Here is a 19,529-nt window from a genome sequence, read left to right on the forward strand (position 1 = left end):
CACACCCTTATGTACGTGTAGTGAGATGCTCTGCTATTGGCTTGTCTGTATCTCAGCCTGTGAGGAGCAGGGTGAGGCCTAATTGAAACAAGGCATAGCTGGCAGGGGTGAGGGGAACAATGTAGTCAGGTAGCAAGTCTGTACTAAGCCCAGTCAGGTTCCCAGCCCTGGGTATAGCTTCCTGAGAACTGTGCAAAAACAGTAATGATTAGTGAGAAGATCATATGGAGACAGAGGCCTTGATTTCAAGTTGGATGACTTAAGACTCATCACTTCTCTCTGAACCTTAATGTCTTTGATTACAAAAGGTGAATGCTGACTTCACAGGGTTTCTGTGGTTTGTTTTTTTTTTTTTTTTTTTGAGACAGGGTCTGGCTCTGTCGGCCAGGCTGGAGTGCAGTGACATGATCTTGGTTCACTGCAACCTTTACCTCCTGGGCTCAAACGATCCTCCCACCTCAGCCTCTCAAGTAGCTGGGACTACAGGCTCATGCCACCATGTCTGGATAATTTTTGCATTTTTTGTAGACACAGGATTTTGCCATGTTGCCCAGGCTGGTGTTGAACTCCTGGACTCAAACGATCACCTGCCTTGGCCTCTCAAAGTGTTGGGACTGCAGGTGTGAGCCACCGTACCCAGCCTTGTTTTGTTTTTGAAGATGAGCTGAGGTTATCAGTAGAAAAGTGATTTGGAAACCATAAAATGAGATTTGGGAATGTAATGGAGAATCAAGGGAGAAGACTAAGTTTTCTGGGAGTTTTTAAAAAGATTCTTCTCATGACTGTGATTCTCAGAAAAGTTTGAGGCTTACTGACTAGATGGTTGATTTTCAATTTTTTATTCAAATAATTTTGCATTTGTTGTGACTCTCTCTTTTGCAGGTGACGGAAATACAATTCAGACTGACTTAACCAAGAGAGGGACTTTATTGACTGAGTAACTAAAAAGCCTAGAAGTAGTTCTACTTTTAGACACAGCTAGATACAGGGAGTTAAATTATGTCATTAGGACTCACTCTCTCCCCCTTTGGCTCTGCTTTTCTTTGTACTGGTGTCATTCTTAGGCAGGTTTTCTCCCATGTAGTGGCAAAGAAAGATATGAGATTTGGGTATGCATCCTACCAGCTTATTGAAAGATACAACAGGCCTGGCATGTTGGTTCAAGCCTATAATCCTAGCATTTTGGGAGGCCAAGGCAGGTGGATCATTTGAGCCCAGGAGTTTGAGACTAGCCTGGGCAACATGAGGAAATCGCATCTCTACAAAAAATACAAAAATTAGCTGGGCGTGGTGGCTTGTACCTGTAGTCCTAGCTACTCAGGAGACTGAGGTGGGAGGATTGCTTGAGCCTGGGAGGTCAAGGCTGCAGTGAGCCAAGATCAGACCACTGCACTCCAGCCTGGGAGACAGTCAGACACTGTCTCAAAAAAAAAAAAAAAAAAAGAAAGAAAGAAAGAAAGATACAACATAATACCTCTTTCCTGATGGTGCTGGTGGTCCTAGGTATGATTTTGGCTTGGGTCCTATGCCCATCCTAAAGTAATCACTGTGGCCAGGAGAATACTGGCCTTTAATTGGCCAACAGAGATTCATTCTACTCATGGAACCCAGGGGTCAGGGTCAGCTTCCCTGGAACCATGTGGATAGAGAGCAGGAAAGAGGTGGTTCCTTAAGGGAAGAAGATCAAGGTACATTTACAGAAAGGTAGGTTTGGGAGGTAGGGAAATAGTTTTAAGTCAACAAAATTCGTAGATGTTTACTACATAATTAAGTCATTTTTGTTAAAAAAAAATGTGTTTCCAATATTTAAAACTCAACAAAAGTAGAATTCTGCTTTAAGTAGATATTGCCAGGAGACTTGGACAGGGGATGGAAGGGGAGGAGGAGTCTACAGAGCATAATTTGAAAACTGTTAGACAGTTTATCCATTAAATATTTGCTTGAGGTGGAATAGTGCTTGAATCCTTTCTTTGCATCTGTCTGACATTTTATAATAGAGATTGTATTTTCCTTCAAATCAGGGAGAGGGAGGTAAGTAGCGGAGCCAGTCATTGTCTGGGGTTGAAGATGCCAAGGACTTTTCTTAGCCCCAACACCAAACTGTGTTTTTTTGAGATGGAGTTTCGCTCTTACTGCCCAGGCTGGAGTGCAATGGTGCAATCTCGGCTTACCGCAACCTCTGCCTCCCGGGTTCAAGTGATTCTCCTGCCTCAGCCTCCTGAGTAGCTGGGATTACAGGCATGCGCCACCATGTCCAGCTAATTTTGTATTTTTAGTAGAGATGGACTTTCTCCTTGTTGGTCAGGCTGGTCTTGAACTCCCGACCTCAGGTGATCCGCCTGCCTCTGCCTCCCAAAGTGCTGGGATTACAGGTGTCAGCCACCGTGCCCAGCCTGAAACCGTGAGTTTTTTTTTTAAGAAGCCATGAGTCTTTCAAATTTAAATAGTGACTCATAGAGAACAGGAGGAAGTCGCTTTATAATGTGTTGGTTAATGTAAGTGATGAAATATATTCGTATCCTAAGCATTTGGCAAGGGCTCTATATGGTATGGTGTATAAAGCTGTGAGCTGGATGGATTCTGTATTATAAACTGAATGAGGATGAAAGCTGCCCTCACATACTATCCAGTTTACCAGGCAGCCAACAACCGTTCGATTTTTTAAAAAATTGAAGTAAAAATCACATAACAGTTTGGTGGTGGTACAGGCCTGTAATCCTGCTACTTGGGAGGCTGAAGTGGGAGGATACCTTGAGTCCAAGGGTTCAAGACCAGCCTGGACAACATAGCAAGAATCAGTCTGCACAAAAAATTAAGAAATTAGTCTAGCATGGTGGCCTGCCCCTTTAGCCCTTTCTACTCAGGAGGCTAAGGTGAGAGGATTGCTTGAACCCAGGAGTTTGAGGCTGCAGTAAGCCATGATTGTGCCAGTGTACTCTAGCCTGAGTAGCAGAGCAAGACCCCTGTTTCTTAAAAAAAAAATTCACATTGCATAAAACTTATTATTTTGAAGTGTACAATTTTTTTTTTTGGTAGAGATGGGGTCTTGCCATATTACCCAGGCTGGTCTCAAAGTCCTGCCTTCAAGCAATCTTTCTGCCTCGGCCTCCCAAAGTGCTGTGATTACAGGCATGAGTCATTGTGCCCCGCCCAATTTGGTGGTTTTCAACAATTTTGTGTAACCGTTACCACTATCTAATTTCAGAACATTTTCATCACCCTAAAAAGAATCACTGCACCCATTAAGTGGTCACACTCCCTATTCTCTATCCTCTGGCAATCATTAGTCTACTTTCTGTCTCTATGAATTTGCCTATCCTGGACATTTCATATAAATGGAATCATGTCTGGTTTCTTTCACTTAGTATGATTTTGATATATATTTATCTTGTTACTTTTCTATGATACTTTTTTTGAAGTAGAATTATCCCACAGACCTACCAACTGGTCATTTTCTCTGTCCCCAAGTGTATAATTGGGATTGACAAACTCAGCATTTAAAAGATAGCGCCCATACTGGATACTTGACCTGTTAAATAAGAGGTGTCATAGTGGGAAGGCCAAGTGGAAGCCTTGGAAACTACCTCCTGCTCTCCTGGCCAAGATAGTGAACCAAACCCAATAACACCTTCTGGGACAGATGATGGAGAGTAGTGCTACCCTTAAGTATCTTTTTTTTTTTTTTTCTGAGATGGAGCCTTGTTCTGTTTCCCAGGCTGGGGTGAAATGGTGCAGTCTTGGCTCACTGCAGCCTCCGCCTTCTGGGTTCAAGTGATTCTCCTGCCTCAGCCTCCCAAGTAGCTGGCATTATAGGCGCCCGCCACCACGCCTGGTTAATTTTTATATGTTTAGTAGAGATGGGGTTTCACCATGTTGACCAGGCTGGTTTTGAACTCCTGACCTCAGGTAATCTGCCTGCCTCGGCTTCCCAAAGTGCTGGGATTACAGACGTGAGCCACTGCACCTGACCTACCCTTAAGTATCTTAAGATGCAGGGTGGTGGTCTCTATCCTATCTATATTTAATTCATTAGTCTGCCCCTGTAAAACTGGCTTGATCAGAGAATGACTGGACTTCAGTAATTTTAATTTAGCATCCCCAAATGTGGCCGCCATGATGGGTTTGATATCTTTGCTAGAACAGGTTATACTTTGATATTTGGCCATTGATTTGGCAAATGCATTATTTTCTGTTTCAGTCAGAAAAAAGGATTAAAAACTATTTGTATTCATGGGGAACATATCAGTATTCCTTTATAGTTTTGCCTAGGGATATGTAAACACTTCTACTCTTATACTGTTTGTCATAATATAGTCAGAAGATACCTGGACCATCTGGCCATAGAACATCACCATGATATATTACGTTGACAATATCATGCTAACCAGACAGTATTAGCACACTGGAGGCCTTGGTAAGATGTGTGTGCTCCACAGTGGGTACTGTTACATTCTTTGCCAAACTGGATATACTTGGTTTTAAAATAGGTCCACAAATTCTTTGATACTCTTTCCATCAAGGGATGGAGTCTAATTCCCCTCCCCTTGAGCTAGACCTCACTTTCTATTGTAACAAATAGAATAAAGTGAACATGATAGGGTACAACTTCAGAAATCAGGTCATAAAAGGCACTACAGTTTCCTTTTTGCTTTCTCTCTGTCTCTTGAATTATTCACTCTGCGGAAATCCATCAATATATTGTGAGGACACTCAAGAAGCGTATGGAAAAGGCCATGTGGAGAACTAGTGTTTCCTGACAACAAGAGCATGGACTTGCTGGGAATGTGAGTGAGCCACCATGAAAGCAAATCCTCCAGCCCCAGTCAAACCATCAGATGGCTATTGCCCTTTTAAAACCTAAGAGACCAGAGCCATAGCCACTCAGTTAAGCCACTTCCTTGATTCCTAACTCTCAGAAACTGTATGAAATAATGTTTATTGTTTTAAGCAACTAAATTTTGGGGGTAATTTGTTATGCAATGATAGATATCAATATACATTCCTACAAGCAGAATATGAGAATTCTAGTTGCCTGACCTTCTTTTCAACATCTAGTATTTCCCTATCTTTTTTATTTTAGCCATTCTGGTGAGTGCTAACACCACTGTTATCACATTGTGGTTTAATTTGTTTTTCCCCAGTGACTAATGTATAGAGCATCTTTTGATATACATATGAATATCTATATGGACATATAGAGATGTATATGTGTATTTAATATCTGGATTTATTATTTTGTGAAGTATTTATTCAAGCTTTTTTGCCCAGTTTTCCATTGGGCTATCTTTTTCTTATTGATTTGTAGGAGTTCTTTATGTATGCTGGATATAAGTCCTTTGTCTTACATGTGTATTATGAATATCTTTTCTCGGTTTATCAACCTTTTCCTCCATGTGTCCTTAGCCCTTTTTGTGCCCTGTAAGAAATCTGGCCTCCTGGGATCCCATCTGGAAAGTGCTTAGTATTCTGCCAGCTTCACAAAGGGAGGGAAAGCAAACCTGGCAAGGCACCCTTTCCATTCCAGCTTGCTCAGTAGCTGGTGATTGGAAGACGCTCTGTGACAGCGTTCAGTCCCTGGGCAGGAAAACTTCCTTTAAGGATTCTTCTTCTTTAACTGGGTCTGCTTTTTTCCTAAAGAAAAAAAAATGAGTAATAAAAAAAATAACTCTTTGCAGGCCAGGTGCGGTGGCTCACGCCTGTATTCCCAGCACTTCGGGGGGCTGAGGCGGGCAGATCACGAGGTTAGGAGATCGAGACCATCCTGGCTAACATGGTGAAACCCCGTCTCTACTAAAAATACAAAAAATTAGCCAGGCATGGTGGCGGGCGCCTATGGTCCCAGCTACTTGGGAGGCTGAAGCAGAAGAATGGTGTGAACCCAGGAGGCGGAGCTTGCAGTGAGCAGAGATTCGCGCCACTGCACTCCAGCCTGGGAGACAGAGCGAGACTCCATCTCAAAAAAAAAAAAAAAAAAAAACTCTTTGCCTATTCCAAGTTCATAACGATTTCCCCATAATTTTTTTTTTTATCTAAAAGCTTTATTGTTTCACCTTTCCCATTAGATCTGCAATCCATCTGAAATCGATATTTTTGTGTATGGTGTGAAGTAATGATTCTAGGTACGTTTTTTTCCTTCTGTGTATAACCAATTGATCCAACACCATTTATTGAAAAGATCATTCCTGGGCCGGGCGCAGTGGCTCATGCCTGTAATCCCAGCACTATGGGAGGTTGAAGCAGGTGGATCACTTGAGGCCAGGAGTTTGAGACCAGTCTGGGCAACATGATGAAACTCTGTCTCTACTAAAAATACAAAAATCAGCTGTGCATGGTAGTGTACGCCTGTAATCCCAGCTACTTGGGAGGCTGAGGCATGAGAATTGCTTGAAGCTGGGAGGCGGAGGTTGCAGTGGGCTGAGATCGTGCCACTGTACTCCAGCCCAGGCGACAGAAGTGAGACCCTATCTCAAAAAAAAAAAAAAAAGGTCATTCTTTCCTACTGTACCATAAGTGTTACCTTTCTCATAAGGCAGATATTTGTGGATCTGTTTCCACACTCTCTATTCTATTTGTCATTTTTGTATCCTGCACTAGTACCACACTGTGCTAATTTTTATTGTAATTATTCTTGATATTTGGAAGTTTAAGTTTATCAGCTTGTTCTTCAGCACTGCTTGGCTGTCCTTGGTATTTCTATGTGAATCTTAGAATCGGTTTGTCAAATTCTGCTAAGAAAAACCCCTGTTGGGATTTTGATTGGCTTTGCATTAAATCTATAGATTGAGAGAACTGACAAACTATATGTAGTCTTTCAACTCATGAACATGATATGTTCTTCCATTTATTCAGTTTATTTATTTATTAAATTAGAGTCAGGGTCTCACTATGTTGCCCAGGCTGGTCTTGAACTTCTGGCCTCAAGTGATTTTCCCGCCACATTCTCCCAAAGTGCTAGGATTACAGGCTTGAGCCACCATGCCTGGCCTATTTAGATCTTTAAAATTATTTTTTTTCTGTAAGCCTGTAGGTTGTTTTGTAGTGGTCTTATATATCTTTTTTTTTCTTTTCTTTCTTTTTTTTTTTTTTTGAGTTGGAGTCTCCCTCTGTCACCCAGTCTGGAGTGCAGTGGCGCAGTCTCGGCTCACTACAAGCTCTGCCTCCTGGGCTCATGCCATTCTCCTGCCTCAGCCTCCCAAGTATCTGAGACTACAGGCGCCCGCCACCACGCCCGGCTAATTTTTTGTATTTTTAGCAGAGGCGGGGTTTCACCATGTTAGCTAGGATGGTCTCGATCTCCTGACCTCGTGATCCACCCACCTTGGCCTCCCAAAGTGCTGAGAGATTACAGGTGTGAGCCACCGTGCCTGGCTTTATATGTCTTTTATTAGGTTTTTTCCCCCAAGTATTTGGTGTATTTTTGATGCAATAGTCAATAGTATTACTGTATTTTAAAGGTCTTATTTTTATAAAATAAACAATTTCAATGAAGCCTTGTAGTACTCAACACTTCCAGCTTTAATTTCTTTGCTGTAATAGCTTGCTTATGAATAATTCAGGAAAGAATTTCATGTGTAGTGCTATTTCTTTAATCTTACCCATAATCCTTTTAAAATTCCAGTTGAAGCAGCTACTTTATCGTGGTTACACTTAAGTATTTTTAAAATAAAACTTTATTTTCTATCATTTAAAAAATAAATCTTATTTCAACTAAGGAAGTCTTATGCTATAGAGGATATTTCTTCTCTTGTACATTTTTCCTTTAGCGTCCCTTGAAAGACAGTTCCTTTTTTATTTCAGAATTTAACTGAACGTAGCAAATACCCTTAACTGGCACATGAAAGAAAACTTGTATCTTACTTTCTAGAAAATACCTCATGCTCCATAATTTATATTTGTTTTTCAAATCTTAAACAATATTTAATATATATTTTCTAACAGTATTTGCTGACAAAGGAATGTAGTTTTAAAAATATTGCTTTCCAGCTGGCCGCGGTGGCTCACGCCTGTAATCCCAGCACTTTGGGAGGCCGATGCAGGTGGATCACAAGGTCAATAGATCAAAACAATCCTGGCCAACATGGTGACACCCCATCTCTATGAAAACTATAAAAATTAGCTGGGCATGGTGGCACACGCCTGTAGTCCCAGCTACTCAGGAGGCTGATGCAGGAGAATCGCTTAAACCTGGGAGGCGGAGGTTGCAGTGAGCCAAGATTGCGCCACTGCATTCCAGCCTGGCGACAGAGTGAGACTCCATCTCAAAACAAACAAACAAACAAAACAAACAAAATATTGCTTTCTTTGTACTATTTAATCCACTTTATTACTACAATAAGAAAGAATAAATGTTTTACCAATAATATGTTCCTTTTGTTTTTCATTATTAAGCAGGACATGTAGAAAGAGACTTCTTAGCACTGGATTGAGTATCTTTGGACTTTAAACACTACAGAAAAATTAATAATAAGTTTATCTTCAGATATAATTTTTAGATGGTTTTTAATCATGATAGCTTTATTTTATCATTATTTAATGTAATGGTCAACAAATTATGCCTGCTTGTATAAATAAAGTTTTATTGGAACACAGCCACATTCATTTGATTAATGTAATCAATAACAACGTAATGTAATTGTCTGTGGCTACTTTTATACTACAGTGGTAGAGTTACTTAGTTATAATACAGGCTGTAAAATATTAACTATCTGGCCCTTTACAGAAAATGTTTTGCTGACATCTGATTTAATATATCAGGCCCGGTAAGGATTTAGTTTATTGTTAATAATAAATTTAAATCCATACAGTATTCTAAGTATCTTTTGATAATTTTGAATTTTTTTGCCAACTTATTGTTTGAACCAATTAGATTGTTTTCATCCTGTAATATAGCTCACAGAGAGCTCATATTAGGTATAGAAGAGTCAGCTTTGTTACTTGGTATTTATTTTTGTTTGTAATTTTCATATTATCTTTAACCTATGGGGGTTGTTTTTCATATTCATTTATTTATTTGCAAACATCCCTTAAGATCATTTATGTGGTAAAGTTTGATTTAGTTGAGAAAAAAATATAAACCATAATTTATAAGTACCCTGAAAGCAAATGAGTGACTGCAGATACTGATGTTCTTCCTTGCACACTGTGGAGCTCCCATTTCTATTCTCAGGATAAGTCATATGTGGTAAGCGATACCGAAATACATGACATACAGACCCAGAGAGGGCACCATTGTTAGTCTGTACAATTAACATTGGTAAAGCATAATTCTTACATTTTAAGATTAAAAACAATTATAAAGTAAGAGTTTTAATTTTTCTTTTTGTACTTCACTGGAAAGTCTTATGCATTCCACTTTGGAGACCACTGTCTTAATACATACTGTTTGTGTAAATTCTTTCCAAATTCTGAATGTAGGCATAATCCCTGAATATAAATAAAAGGTTGTAGTATCATAATAATTGAGCTTTAAGTCCAGCAAATACTTTGTGTGGATAGTACTGCCAGCAGGTGCAATTAGAGAATCTGTGGGCTAAGCAAAGCCTTACTCAGATGCTTTATCTGTTTTTATCCTGTGTGGACAGTCATCTCTCTTCCAATAAAATTTTGTATCTGCAGCTAATTAAATCAAGAATTTAACCTTAGGATTAGGATAGAGGACTATGTCTTCCTGCCAATATGTAACCCACCAGAACCACTCCAGTGAGGAGGGCTACCACCTTAGAGGCCTCAATAGGTAGGGATTTACTTTAGGGAGTTGACAGATGCTTAAGTATGGAGTCATACAGTCTGGGCTCAAATTCTGGGCTTCTCTTATTATAAGCTGTGTATTCCTAGGCAAGTTCATTTAACCACTTTGTGTCTCAGTTTCCTCTTATGTTAAATAGGGAAAATGGCATCTAACTTTTATGGTTGCTATGAAAAATTAGTTAATCCATATTAAGTGTTTGGCATACTATCTAGCACATATGAAGAGCTCAATGAATGTTAATTTTTAGTTAACTTTCTGGTGGTTCAGATTTGGTCAGTTCACAGTTCACTGAGAACATTTATTTTTGAACAGACTCATATTAACCTTTATTTATCTTTGAGCAGACTCATATTAAGTTCTTGTAAAACTACAATGCCAATTTTTAAGTCTACCTCAGGAAGTAGAACTGTCACGTATACTGGACTCCCTGTGTTGTTAATGACCTGTACATTTTCTACCTCTGGATGGCACCATGGAACACAAACATCCTAATCATGAAGGTTATATTGAACATAGGGTCTGAATTAGGGACATTCATTAGGTGAATCCAGTATTTTGTGTATAATGCCAAAGTGGCTAAAGTGAATATTTATTACCCTTTCCTGTGTTTAAGGAATTTCTTTACCTAAAATGCCAGCTATTTACTTGTAACCTTTTTCGCAGTTTGCCCTAGGCTCTTTTGGTCTTAGCCATTCACCATGGACTTTGACTCTGAAGAGCTGTGATGCAAAGAAGCAGGGTGCAGTGATGGTGGTACAGGTAGCAAATTGAGTTCCTGGGGCAGCAGTGCCAGTTATATTACAGTGGCTAGAGATAGTGGAGGTCGGCAGTGGAAGCAGAGGCATCCTGATCAGATTAGTTCTGCTACCTAGTTTTAGGCATTGTTCTTGGCATCAATCCCTGGTTTTTCACTTCTCCTTGTAAGTCTGAGTTACTCTTTTGATAAGTTCTTTTTCTCCTCAAACTAGCCAAAATCAGTTGGGTTGCTAAATTTGCAATCTAAGTTGTTTTTGCAACTACGAACCCTGTGGATATAGCAGCTACAATAGCCTGACGCATTTGTCTTGCAATACAGATAGAAAGGTCATGGGAAAGCAAATGAAGTATTTAAACTTTCTTGGCTTCTTCTCCCCTTGAGCGTGTTAAGATCACCCTATTCCCAGGGCCTAGATTTGTGTCTGAAATAAAGTAAGTGCTTAGTAAACCTTTTGTGGAATGAAAGAATGATGGGTACTGCCAATATGTATCTGTTACTCTGCTTTTTCTCGGCTTTCATGGTTGACTGATCTCCCTAAGGAAGGACATATTTTTTCTTTAGATATGTTATCCTGCGTAACAGTCCTTTTTTTTTTTTTTTTTTTTTTTTTGAGACAGTCTCACTTTGTTGCCTAGGCTGGAGTGCAGTGGTGCAATCTTGGCTCAGTGCAACCTCTGCCACTCAGGTTCATGTGATTCTCCTGCTTCAGCCTCCTGAGTAGCTGGGACTACAGGTGTGCACCACCACACCCAGTTAATTTTTTGTATTTTTAGTGGAGACGAAGTTTTCACCGTGTTGGCCAGGCTGGTCTCGAACTCCTGACCTCAGATGATGACCCACCTCGGCCTCCCAAAGTGCTGGGATTACAGATGTGAGCCACAACGCTCGGCTGCTATTCTGTTTTTTTAAACTCACTTGGCGTATCTTTATTCTGTGGATTTTGTAGTTTAGCCTGGGGATGTGTGTGTGTGTGCGTGTGTGCATGCGTGTGCATCTATAGAGCCCCAGAATGCTGACAAGAATCCCTTCCTGGTGTCACAAGGCAGTCTAACATCTTTCCTGGGATTCTGGAAGGCATCTCTTGAGTCTTCCTCAAGGGGCTTGTTGATGGAGTAAAGAAAAGACCATACACCCACAGAAAATTTCATACATTCATACACAAATATAGAACTGTATTTAAATCTTCTATCTGCCACCTAACAACTTTATGATTCTTGTTACATTTTCTTTTCTTTTTTTTTTTTTTTTTCTTTTTCCTCGAGACAGACTCTCACTCACTCTGTAGCCCAGGCTGGAGCGCATTGGAGCAATCTCGGCTCACTGCAGCTTCCGCCTACCAGGTTCAAGCAATTCTCCTGCCTCAGCCTCCCAAGTAGCTGGGATTACAGTTGCGTGCCACAACACCCAGGATGGGGTTTCACCCTGTTGGCCAGGTTGGTCTTGAACTCCTGATCTCAAGTGATCTGCTTGCCTCAGCCTCCCAAAGTGCTGGGATTACAGGCATGCATCCGGCTGATGATTCTTGTTAAATTTTCTACAGATGTCCTGCTTTGTTTTTCCTATGATGATATGCTAAGATTGGGAAAGGCAGGAAATACAGGTCCTTTTTTTACTTCTTTCTTTTTTATGTTAAAGCAGGTGAACTTCTGCTCCAGATTTGTGTGTTAAGGAACTGTGGGAACTGGCAGTTAGCACCCCACATTCTGATTCCATGAAGTCATTTGCTTGCATTTACTGAGCCCCTTGCTGTATGCTATGAGATAATGGCATTCTGAGGCTGGAGGTGCCAGGATTTTGAGAGATTGGAATGGCTTGTTGCCCAGTTTATTATTGCCTCTCTCCTGGTGGAGTGGCTGAAGCTGGTGCCAAGGGTAGTACACCTGGAATCCCTGTCTTTTTGTCTCTAGAACACAGTGCTTTAGACTTGGGCTTATAAATCAGAGCTGGGACTTTGAGAAGATTTGTGAGCAAGTTCATCAAGATATTGGGGTCATCTGGCCTAGTCTTCTTGAGTTTCACATGTAGAAACAAGCCTAGAGAACAGTAACTTGTTCAAGGTGGCACAGTCATGAGTAGTGTGGGTCTCTGAAGATACTTCCCAAGCCAAATTGAAGTCCCTAAAAAGGCTAAGCCCTATCAGAGGCTTACTGTAACACAAAGCTAGAAGGGTTGAGGAGGGCGAGGGAAGGGTCAACACCTTACCTCTGATCGCTTTGCTTTACTCCTGCATTTTTCGTTCAGAGTGGACCCCGTTCTGCAATCGTTGGTCTGAAATTCAACCCCGGTCCCAAATTGCATGTCTCGGGCCACAGGTTACCAAGTTTACAGACAACAATCTTGTGCCTCTCTGGACATGTGACTGGTCTATTAATAGATCTGAAGTTCTGGGAGAGCCTCAGCTCTTCCCCCACCTTTCTACTTCCAGCAGCCTGCTTGCCGGTAATTTCTTCAGTGCCCAGACAACTGGACAGAGAATGGAAACAGGGCAATCTGCCCATCCCCTTTTAGGAGGTAATGCAGGCCCAGGTATATATGAGTAGCCTCTCGCCTCATGGGTGTCTGTGCTGCATCAGGTCAAGTGGAAATGCTTAGCATTTAGGAGGAAATAATTCCGTTTTGCCCTGGATGGGATTGAAAAAAACCCAAACATGTATTTGACCTTCACTATATGTAAGGCACTGTACTAGGCACTTTGCATGTGTTTACCACAATCTTCCCTCAACCTTGTGAGATAGATATTCTCATTTTACGGAGGAGATGACTAAAACTCAGGAAGATTGACTTAGTAACCTAACATTACACAGCTGGCAAGACTAAAATCCAGGCCTTCTGACTTTGTCCTTCAAAAATGACAGCTTCCCTGTTTATAACTTTCTATAGTAAAATTGGGCTAGGATAATTTAACCATGCTATCTTTGGGGACACTTGTATTATTGAATTATCTCATATAGCTCAGGAAAATGGGGGCAAACATGAAGGGAGGGGAATAAGGCCTATCAGGCTGTGGGCAACAAAGGGAGCTCAGTGGGTCATGTAGCAGGATAGTACCTACTATATAGGTCCATGTGACCTTAGTGAACCCAAGTCAGATAGTGGCTGTCCTGCAGGTTAATAAACCATATTTCTTAGCTTGGAATATAAGGCATTCCGAATTAGGGTTCCTGCTTCATCCCATTTTATCTCTTCTTACTTCCTATCATACAAACTGTTTTTCATTCTATTGTTTGCCAGATCTGCTGTCATCTTCCATGCATGGGCATTTGTAGGCTCTATTAAGGTTCTAGTAAAAAAGTAACTGTTGCTACCTTAGGGCCGAGCAGACAGTTTTGAATCTCCATTTACTCCAGAATCATTTTAGGCTGGAGCTCTGTCATTCATTCATGTATTCAATCATTCTTTTAACATATAGGACACTGCCTCTCTGCCAGGTACTGTACTAGGCCCTGGTAATCAGAATAATGAACAAGATAGATGTGGTTCCTGCTCTCCTAGAGCTTGCAGTGTAGTAGGGAAGGCAAAAATGAACAAAATAATCATAATGAAGTCTGATGAATGTCATGAAGTGCAAATAAGGGATGTGATGAGAGGGTGCATATATCAGAGGAACTTAATATGGTTTAGGGTGTTAGGAAAGACCTGACATTACCTGAGGAGGTGACATTTAAGTTGGATCTGAAAATTGAGAGAAAATAAGTAAGGGTTAAGAAAGGTAATGCTAGGCAGCTGGAAGAGTATGTAAAGGCTTATAGGCCAGGCAATAAGGATAAAGCCATGTCCATGTCACTTCATTTATTCAGCAATCATTTACAACTGCTGGGTTATATCATGCAGTGTGCTAGGTTCTGGGAACATAAAAAACAATAAGACATGGTCCCTACCTGCCCTGGATAAACTCAGTAAGGAGTAGTGATGTCATTCCTTGGTAACCAGGGTGCTAAGTTCACCCTAGATCTTGGACTCAGTTTTTTGGGTCCCATGTGATAGGACTTAACACCTTTAGAAAAACTGCCTGCCCTTGAGTGTTTGGTCCATCTGTCAAGCCGAGAGGACATGGACCTCAGATGAAAACTTGCAGTGTTTGTTCTTATCCCTGGCTTCACACTTAGCAGATCCATGATAAATGGGGATCTGGTATAGACTGAATGTTTGTATCCCTCTAAATTTCATACATTAAAATCCTAACCCCTAATGTGATGGTATTAGGAGGTTGTAGGGTAAATGGATCTGAGAGCAATAACAAGCATTCCCTTAGAATGACCCTGTATGGCAGACACCCCTGAATGTGTGTTCCAAGCTAGGGAATCTGGGAGTGGCCAATCCAGAGATTTCGTTCCTTGACTGTAAGTAATATCTGAGCCCTAGCCTATCCTGTGGAGCACGGGCCATACAGGGGATTGAGGCCCTGGGTTTGAGTTGAAGGAAGGCTGCCAGGTGAGGCCATTAAGAGGAGGGTGTTAAGTGAAAATGCTATGTAAATTGCATGCTGTTTGCAAGCGGTTGCGATTTTCCTGCCCAGCCTGTTGCTCCTGGGCTGTGTGGTTTTCCTGTCCAGCCTGCTGCGACTGGACTGTATGTAAGGCAGATATCTTGTTCAGCCCGCCACTACTGGACCATATCTGTATGTAAGGCAGTTCTCTTGTCCAGCCCACCACCATTGGACTCTCTCCCCTGTATGTAATTCCCTAATAAAACCCTGTGTCTTGTTTGCTGGCTCTAGGTCTCTTCTTTGGCCTCTTAAACCTGCTGCCTTCCCTATGGAAGTTAACAGGGATTTGGTACAACAGACATAGGGCCTTTGGTGGGTGATTAGGTCATTAGGACAGAGCCCTCTTGAATGGAATTAGTGCCCTTAGAAAAGAGACCCCAGAGGGCTGGGCGCGGTGGCTCATGCCTGTAATCCCAGCACTTTGGGAGGCTGAGGCGGGCGGATCACGAGGTCAGGAGATCGAGACCATTGGGGTTAACACGGTGAAACCCCGTCTCTATTAAAATTACAAAAAATTAGCCGGGTGTGGTGGCGGGCACCTGTAGTCCCAGCTACTCGGGATGCTGAGGCAGGAGAATGGCATGAATCCAGGAGGCGGAGCTTGCAGTAAGCCGAGATCGCTCCACTGCATTCCAGCCTGGGCAAGAGTGCAAGAGACCCCAGAGATCTCTCTTGCCCCTTCTGCAGTGGGAGGACACAGAAAGGAGACAGCCATCTATGAACCAGTAAGCGGGCCCTCGCCAGACACTGAATCTGCTGGCACCTTGGTCTTGGACTTCTTAGCCTCTAGAATTGTGAAAAATGAATTTGTTGTTTAAGCCGCCCTGTCTATGGTATTTTTATCATAGCAGCTTGAATGGACTAAGACAGGCTCCTCTACAGAGTTGAGGTTATTGGGGTCCAGAGATTGGCTTTTGTCCCCAGTAGAAAACATAGAAGGAGCTTTTTGGCTGAGGTGAAGTTGCCTCTGTTTTCAGAGCTTTGTGTCCTTGGTGTCTCATATTTATTACAATTGATCGTGTGTTCTCATACCCATCCATTGTCTTGAGTACACCTAAGGTGGTATTTTAGCTCTGTTTTTCTGGATTCTGATACTGCTTATAGACAAAAGTCTTAGTGGCTGGCTATCTTGGACTGTAAATTGCCTAAGTCCTGGGTGTGTTGTTCACATAGGCTGTGTTGTGAATGGGACGTTTCCCCAATTGTGCAAAAGTGCAACATTGTGGCCCTGGTTAAAGGGAAGGGAAGTTAAGTTATTGAAACATGGACTGTGTGCCTCAGGCTATGTGATTTGTATTCTTTACTTCATTTAATACTCCCTGTAATGCTCTGAAGTAAGTACTTTTATTCTAATTTACAAATAAGGAGACTAAAGTTTAGTGAACTAAGTAAACTAGTAAGTAGTGGTTTGGGGTTAGAATTTAGGTCCAACTCTAAAGTCCATGTTTCCCTCTCTCATCCAGCTGTTTCCCAATGTAGTTACAGACTTCAGATCTTGCATGTCATCTTGTTTCCATGGCCTCTTTGGCCTTGTCTACCTTGACTTATTTGTCTTGCCTCCCTGTGTCAGTAATCTAAGGATTCTCAACATGGCTGAGGCTCAGGAATATATCCTGTTTGGTAGATAACCTAGAGTCTCTCTCTTTTTTTTTTTTTTTTTCCCCTGTCTACAATGTATTTTTGTGTCTAATGTGAGGCAACATTATAACTATAATTGGAGTCATTTTTAAAGAGTAAGTTAGCTCTAAATTTGTTGGGCTGCTTTTCTTAATCCAGTTCCCACAGCATTCTCAGGAAGACGGAAGATGGGGATGGCTCACTAGAAATGAGTTTGAATGAAAAAGGCATTGGGGCTTGGCTTGAGTGGTGGAAAGAGCTTCCCTCAGCCTTTCTAAATTGCATGGCTACTGAAGTTGGTTGGATCTTTGTAAGTTAGTACTTAATGTCCCTTTTCCAGGGACCTAAGATTCTCTTTTCTCTCTTTCCCATAGAAGCCCTGCCTCATCATCTGGAGATTCTAGAGCTACTGACATTAGAGTGGAGAGACTTTTTTCTTTCACAGAGTTGTCAGGGTTGTGTACGGGGTGGGAGAGGGGTCTGTGTGTAAGGCAGAATCCAGGGAATAGTGGAAGAGGAAGTGTAATATGTATTTGTGTCTTCAATAGCTTTTCAGCACTCTTTTTTTTTCCTCCTCTTTTCTTCTGGAGACTTTGCAGTCTCATTTGAGAAGTGGGGTCCTAAATAAAATAAGGCTGGTACACTCACCCATCCTGTGTTCCAACTCTGCTTCCTTTTCCTGAAGGCTGACAGGCTTTTTCATATCTTGAGTCTTTGTACCTTCTGTTCCCTCTGTCAGGAATATCCTTCCCATCTTCTTTACCCCATGTATACCTACTCATCCTTGAAGGCCCAGTTTGATCTCTTCTCTCTGGAGGTTGTCATGCCCACTTTGTGCCTCCATAGCACTTTGTACAGGGATTTTATATAGTCTTATTCACTTAGCTGTCTGCTTCACTCTCCACATCTTGAACCTCTTAAGAGCAAGAGGCTGAGTTAGTTTCACCTCTCTTTAGCAAGCACAGGGTATGAGGGAGACTAGAGTCTCAAAAATTGTAGAATTGAACAATTCAGTTCATCACATCAGTACCTTGGGACACTGATGCCCAAATCAAAAGTAAATGATTGTGTACAACTATCTTGTGTACTTCCATAAACTAAATAAGTTTCTCTTCCATACTTCACTGTTTTGTGTATCTCCCAGGCCCATAGCCCTTCAAACATGCATTGCAGTAGCTGACTTTGAGAGAGAACATAGCACAGATGTTATCTTTGCCTGCTTTGCCCTTCACCTCACAGTGCTCTTCTAAGTCCCTGGGCTTGACCCAAGGAATGAGTAGGGAGGAAATGCCAGAAATGAGCCACCCTTGGCATCCTAACTCCTTGGTTTGCAGGTTTGGCCCTGTGGGGCAGTGCAAGGTGAGCAAATGGAAAAGAACCTGTTCCCTGTAACAGCAGCTGAAAGGGATCTCTACAGATTATTACTGTCATCTTTTCGCAGCTGCAGTTGCAGCATTGAGACACTCCCCTCATTGCATTCTGCATCTAAGACAAAATCTATTCATCTTTTAAATTGGCTCTCTTGGCTTGTCCTGAGATTTCTCATAGGGCTGAGAGCCTGAAACAAGTCATCTTACCCTTGTTTTTCTACCATTGTAAGGCCAAAGACTGTGAGATTGTGTACCCTTAGCCCTTCATTTTATACATGGGGAAACTGAGGCCCACCATGGGCATAGGACTAGTTCAAGGTTGGGTGACTAGTGTCAGGTGAGGCTAGACACTGGTCTTCCAACTCCCTGCAAGGTGCTCTCTTCATTATACCCTGCTGTCTCTGATACCAGTTTCTTTTTTATGTTTGTAATGCCTGTAGATTGTGAAGTTGGTGAGGCTGAAGTAACCAGGAAACCTGGTTTCTTTTCCTTCTGTTACCTTCCTAGTTTCTGGACATCAGGGCACAGGAGACATTCTGGGAAGACTTAGTGAAGGCGTAAATAAAAAACAAAGTTGGCCCAGGAAAACTGCATGGTCTAAGCCAGAAGAAGACTAATGAAAGCAGATCCCTCCCAGTTTCACTGGACATCTTTGGTTTTGATGATGATTCCTGTGGTTCGATTTTCCCAGTGTTAAATGCAACCTTGGCTGGAGCGTGGAAGAAGTATGGATTGTAACCATGGTATTTTACCTGGTGAAAACCAGGTCTGTAATTAAATGTCTGTGAAAATACCACACCTGGGCTAACTGAGGATGTCTTTGAGTCTTCAGATGCCTCCCTTATTCCCTAGCGGCAATCATAAGACAGAGATTGTGTGCATCATTGAAAACTACATTATACATAGGTAACATTTATTGAATGCTTACTATATTTTCTGGAACTTTTTAAGGTATTTACAATTCTTTTAATCGTCACAATCATCCATGAGTAGTTACTATAATTCTTTTAACTTTTCAAATGGACTTTATTGAGATATAATTTACATATAATATACTAATTTTAAGTGCTCAGTTTGAATTCTGACAAATGTAGTATATGCCTGTGTAACCTCTCCCCTACAATCAAGATATAGAACATTTTCTTTTTTTTTTATATAGAACATTTTCATCAGTAGGTACTTTTGTTGTCCTCATTCTACAAAGAGGAAAACTGAAGGACAGAGAAGTTAAGTGACTTGTGCAGGACCCCATGGTAATAGAACCAGCATTTGAATCCATGCTGTGTGACTCCAGAGTCCATATTCTTCTGTGCTGTACTACCTTTCATCTCTCAATTTGTGGTCAAGCCATTGCCTCTCTTGTCCTGGTGGACAAGTGCATTAAGGACTGAGATGACATAGACTTACAATCTAAGCACTAAAGAGGGGTGTTGGGGAGCAAGAGGCCCAGAGATAGGCAGTGGGGAGGAATGAGATAACTATCTCAGTACCCCTACAGTTCCAGGACCCAAAGAAGGCAGAACAACGTGCCTTTTGCCCAGCCTTTGCTTC

General features: G+C 41.6%; 1 protein-coding gene and 1 non-coding gene across 5 annotated transcripts in view; both read left to right on the plus strand.

Moving 5' to 3' along the window:
* The window catches only part of STIM1 (stromal interaction molecule 1), a 223,257-nt gene that overhangs the window by 56,425 nt on the left and 147,303 nt on the right, over positions 1-19,529 (plus strand). The gene's annotated exons all lie outside the window — the stretch shown is intronic.
* Positions 5,430-5,566, plus strand: LOC115830548. The gene has a single exon (XR_004026098.1). It is a non-coding gene; the product is annotated as a small nucleolar RNA SNORA7 (small nucleolar RNA).

This window comes from Nomascus leucogenys, chromosome 15, assembly GCF_006542625.1.
Source record: "Nomascus leucogenys isolate Asia chromosome 15, Asia_NLE_v1, whole genome shotgun sequence".
NCBI lineage: Eukaryota > Metazoa > Chordata > Mammalia > Primates > Hylobatidae > Nomascus > Nomascus leucogenys.